We start from the raw sequence: 6,000 nt of genomic DNA on the forward strand, positions 1-6,000 counted from the left end.
GGCTCGATACCTTTTAGGGGATCGAATGTTGGAAATTCAGAAAGAAAAGAAAATTTTTAAGGGACAAAACGTTTATCCGCAAAGTAGAGACTACCTTTTATTTTTGTGCGTAATATATATGATTACATATGCATACAAGATTATGGTTAGGGCTCGAGAAGTCTATGTGGTCATGGTTTATTCAACCGTCTGGCCCTTACTGTAAATCCTATCGATCGAGCCGAGACCATTCAATCAAAAATTTTTTGCTAAAGTCGTTATCCGAGGGCGGTTTAGCACCTGTTGTGCTTCATTAAAAAGGCAAGGCACGTCCATCTCGTTCATCTTAGCTTGGTCTTTCTCGGTCACCAAACACCGAAGGTAGTTGGCCACCCCTACGGGGGCAGAAAGGACCCGGGCATCCTCCGGAACGGAGATGACGATCGACCGCTTCCGATCGGGATCCACACTCGGAGTTGGGAACCGGTTGACCAGTTTCAGGCTTGAAGAAGGCCTGCTTGTTCCCGAAGACGGACTCTTCTTCGGCACCTCCATGTCACCCAATCCGGTGACATCCTCTGTGGCGGTAGATTTCACGCCATCAAGGCGGAATTGTTTGCCCCTTGCCTTTGGCACCTTGATATTTTTTTTTTTGTATATTTGTACTTTTGTATTTTTGTACTTTTTTGTCAAGGCCATTTGGCCTTTGTAAAGGCTTTCATGTATATATAACACAAGGCTTCCTTTTCCCTTCGACAATTTCTGATATTTGTTTTTCCTTTGCTTTATTCTTTATGTTCGCAAAGATCGAAATGCCTTAGCATGAACTAGTTAGGTCATGTTCGGTGGTTAGAACATGCCTTGACTTTGACATTATTTTGTTTAATGCATCGTGGGAGTTCGGTATGACCAGAATGTTTCCCCAAAGTACTAATAATTTTTTAGATTATAGTTTGCTGAGGGTAGCCTTTAGAACCGGTTTAGAAAATTTTCAAGGCCTTATTTTTGGTTACGAGTTTCGGACGTCTTCGAGCTGTTTTAATATGGTCGTAGCCTTTTAGTTCGGGTGTTGCCAAGTGGTCTTGTCTCCTCGAGTTATCCGGACTTGTCTAAGATAACAGTCCCCGATTGGAGATGGCCGTAGCCTTTTAGTTCGGGCGCTGCCTAATAAATCTTGTGCCCCTAAGCTCTGATAGCCCGGGCCGTCTGAGTATGTTTCTAGACGGCAGTCCCCGAGTGGGAGTGATCGCTTGAACCGAGATAAAGGCGGCCTTTGGGCTCGATACCTTTAGGGGATCGAATGTAGGAAATTCAGAAAGAAAATAAATCTTTTAAGGGACAATATATGTATCCGCAAGGTAGAGACTTCATTTTATTTTGTGTGTAATATGTACGATTACAGATGCGTACAAGTTTATTGTCAGGGCTCGAGAAGTCTATGTGGGAACGGTTCATTTGACTGTTTGGCCTTTACATTAAATCCTATCGATCGAGTCGAGACCATTCAATCAAAAAGTTGCTTTTCTTTCTAAAATTGTTATCCTAGGGTGATGCCCCCCAGTGTTTGGGGTCGATCATAGAGAGGCCTCAAATATTGTTGTCAAGGTCCCCAATACCCGTTCGTAACTGGCCTTCAATTCTAAGTTAGAACGATTTACTATTGCCCCGTTAAAAACCTTGCCAGAATACCCATTTGGGACAAAATAGGTTCAAGGAAAAAAGAGTGCAACGCGCGCATTCAGGCCTAAAAGTTTTGTAGTTCTTTGACGGTCGCCTGTAAGCATTAGTTCAAAATGCAAATAAGTAAAATGAATGAATGGGGTCGTACCTTAGCAGTAATATTGCTTCAAGTGAGTTATGTTCTAGTTGTTCGGTAGTTGCTCACCGTTCATTGTTCCGAGTTTGTACGATCCCTTACCGGTGATCTCGGTAATTTGATAAGGACCTTCCCAGTTCGACCCCAACTTTCCTTTGTTCGGGTTCCGGGTACTTAGTGTGACCTTCCTTAATACCAAGTCCCCGGCATTAAAATGTCGAAGGTTAGCTCTTCGATTGTAATACCTCTCAATCTGCTACTTTTGGGCGGCCAACCGAATAAGGGCGGCTTCACGCCTTTCATCTAATAGCTCCAGGCTTGTATTCATGGCCTCCTTGTTCGATTCCTTTGTTGTATATCAGAACCTGAGATTTGGTTTTCCGACTTCAACCAGTATTATAGCTTCGGCGCTGTATACCGGCGAGAATGGGATGGTCCCGGTACTGGACTTCGAGGTCGTACGGTATGCCCATAGGACTTCGGGCAGGATTTCCTTCCATTTTCCTTTGGCGTCGGTTAACCTCTTTTTGAGGTTTTGCAGTATGGTTTTGTTGGTTGATTCTGTTTGTCCGTTCCAACTAGGGTGGTAGGGTGTTGATGGGATCCTTTTGATCTTATGGTCTTCGAGAAACTTGCTCACTTTTCTGCTAATAATCTTTTTCCTGTTGTCGCACACAATCTCGGTCGGCATTCCCAACCGACATATAATATGATCCCAAATGAAATCAATGACTTTTTTTTCTATGACCTTCTCATATGCCTGGGCTTTCACCCACTTAGAAAAATAGTCAGTCATAAATAATATAAATTGAGCCTTATCGGGTGCCCATGGAAGGGGGCTGACGATGTCCCATTCCCCACTTCATGAAATGCCATAGTGACAAAACCGAATGCAGTAGCTCCCCGGGTTGGTGAATCATCGGAGCATGTCTTTGACATTCATCACATTTTCGTACGAACTCCTTCACGTACTTTTCCATATCGATCCAGTAGTAACCGGCTCTGATTACTTTTTGAACCAATGATTCAGTGCCCGAATGATTTCCATAGGTGCCTTCGTGTATTTCCCTCAGAACGTACTCAGTATCACATGGTCCAAGACATATCGCGAGTGGGCCATCGAATGTTCTTTTGAACAGGGTTCCGTCTTCGGACAAACTAAATCGGGCTGCCTTCGTACGCAGGGCCCTCGATTCTTTTGGATCCGAAAGCAGTTTTCCGGCCTTCATATATTCTATATATTTGTTTCTGTAGTCCCAAGTTGGGCTTGTTGAGTTAATCTCGATATGGCCTTCTTCCACCACCAATCTTATGAGTTGTACGACTGCCCCCGAGTTGAACTCGTCGTCCTCGACCGATGATCCTAAGTTAGCAAGGGCATCAGCCTCACCGTTTTGATCCCGAGGTACGTGTTGCAAAGTACACTCCTTGAACCGATGTAATTTTACCTTAAACTTATCTAGGCACCTTTGCATTCATTCTTCTCTGACCTCGAACGTCCTATTAACTTAGTTCACCACGAGAAGAGAGTTGCACTTAACTTCGATCACCTCTGCTCCCAAACTTTTGGCTAGTTCGAACTTGCAATCATGGCTTCATATTCGGCCTCGTTGTTAGTCAATTTCACAGTCCTAATAGATTGAGATGTGAGACCCCAGGTGTTTCTCTCTTCTCTTACGTAATATACGTAACGTGGCGTGGTTATATTAGGTATATATGATTGGGTATAGCACATTGGGAGAATAAGATTGAAAATGTGTGGTAATATCAAGGAACTAAACTAAAGCTTTAAGTCAAAGGAATCCCTTAAACAAAGGTTCATGGTTAAAGAAATGGCTCGGGTAGCACCCCGCGCGTTTGGAAGGTTTAAGTTAACTTGCACCTGTGGGATAAGACTAAGAGTATATAATATGCTAATAATAATGTGTTATAAGGTATTATAATATCACACTGGTCACATGTTAAGTTTTGGAGTCAAGCAAGTTGCGAAATAAAGGTCAGCAAAAGTTATCGTAAATTTCTCTAATAGATTTTCTTAACTTTGGGTCAAATGTATCAGATCATTTTTCTCAATATATAAAGAGTTATGGGACCCACAACCTACAAAATCGAAGGTCTACGAGTCTAGTTTGCAACCAAAGAAATCTCACATCAAACCTACATTACAGTAAAACGTTATGACTATTTTACCGCGGACTGTCCGGGCTGAAATCGGGTCGCGAACCGGGTCGGGTCAAACAAGTGGTATAAGTCAGAAAATCCGACTTCTAAGACCCCAAAACATTTCATCTTCGTCCCAAAATAGTGAGAAAGCTTAAGAGAGGGTTTCATGGTGTTCTTGAGTGATTAATGTGCATTTTTAATGATTTCTATCATTAAAGTTTGCCCCCGTGCCTAGAAGCGCAATCTCTACGCTTTGCAATCGTTTTCCCCTTCTATTAGCTGTGTTTGGAGCTATTTTTGGAAGATAGAAAATTGTTTTTCTTGCTGGTTCTTTAGGATTTATACTTGGTTTGCCAAGGTAATCATCTTGGGACTCTTTTATGATCGTTTTTACAAAGTTCTACGGGCATTTCGTCAAGTTAGGGTCATATGGCAAATCTGCCGATTTAAACTCATTTATGAACTGTTTATAGGTGCATATAAGCTGCATATATATATAGTGGTTTTGAAGCTTAGGACGTAAGGAACAACTTTCGTGAAGGAACTACAGGCATTCGGATGTTCGTTGGAGAGGTATGTTAAGGCTAAGCTTCATCCCTCCTTTTAGCACGAATTTTGGGAAATTCCTAAGACGCCAAATGTGATATTTTACTATTCTGTTGCTAGAAAGACCTTCTGTGAAAGGCATTGGTATCGTAGCTGAAGTATTTTCATGATGCTATTAGGTTGATATTCCACTCGTTTGGTTAAAATGGGTATTCGACATCTATATATGTCATTTTGTCGGCTTTCTTAAATATATGTCTATATATATGAATTCTTATCCGTCTTTGGGTTGTGTGACTTAAAAATAAAGGCATTTAGTATTTGCGGTCGGTCCTTCTTCCTTGTTAAAGTGTATTTTAAAATCTCTAAAGTGACACGTCGATTTCAAAATTCTCAAATATAATTTTTATGTTTAAACTACTAAAACATTTGATTTTTTTGAAATACTTTCTTTTACTAATTATCAAGAAATCAGGTATAAGGACTAAGTGAAGCACCTTAAGCTTTTTATGAACATATTCAGAGTTAAGTTATCTTTCTAAAAGTCGAGTTAAGTTTTCAAACTTATTAAAAAAGATATGAGATTCCACGAGACATTTGTATGCGATACGAAGGTGATTATGAGATTATGAGAATAAGAGTACCAATGAGCCAAGGTTGGCTAAGTTCTTGTTATGGCCTATTATGTGCATTCAAAGTTCATATCATACATGACATATTATGCATGGACTTCGAGCTATAATCGGAGGTAAGGGGCCTATTTGCCCGAAAAACTATATATATTGTACAGATGGCCACAGGTTGGCAATATGATACCGGTTAGCTACCGGGAGAGACCGCCATTGCTAGCATTTGGTTGGGTATGTCATGCATTTACATCAATATATATGTATTCACGACATACGATTACACGAGCATACCATGCATATTTTATTACTATGAGGTCGGATGTCGGCCATGGAGGCTATCAGAGTTTCAGTGTCAGGTGGTATCTTTATTACCTTTTTACATCAGCTATGTATGATTCTACTTTCTGCCTTACATACCAGTACATTTTTATTCGTATTGATGTCCCGTTGCCTGGGGACACTGCATTTTTGTTTCGTGCATGCAGGTCCAGGTAGGGACTCTAATCGACCCCTCTGCTAGGATTTCGGGGTTCAACTGTGAGTTGGTAAGCTCCACCTCTTCTTGGAGCTTTCATAGGATGGTTACTTTTGTCGTACAGTTTGGGTATAGTTGGGGCCTTATCCCGACAGTGCTTATGACACTCTTAGAGGCTATTGTGGACACAATATTCTGGGTTTCTTTTTTTTTGCTGCTTTCAGTCTCCAGCCCATAGGCTTGGCATGTATATATAGGTGTGTAGGCATGTATGTCTTCAGTCGCGGCCTCGTCGGCCAGCTAGTATTTTATTATTTTGGCTTGTCTACCTATGTTTGTATGGCTTATTGTTATTCATGTCATAACCTTACGGTCCAGGCTTAGTATTTCAG

The sequence above is a fragment of the Nicotiana tabacum genome, chromosome 17 (genome assembly GCF_000715075.1).
Source record: "Nicotiana tabacum cultivar K326 chromosome 17, ASM71507v2, whole genome shotgun sequence".
In the NCBI taxonomy this organism is placed as follows: Eukaryota; Viridiplantae; Streptophyta; class Magnoliopsida; order Solanales; family Solanaceae; genus Nicotiana; species Nicotiana tabacum.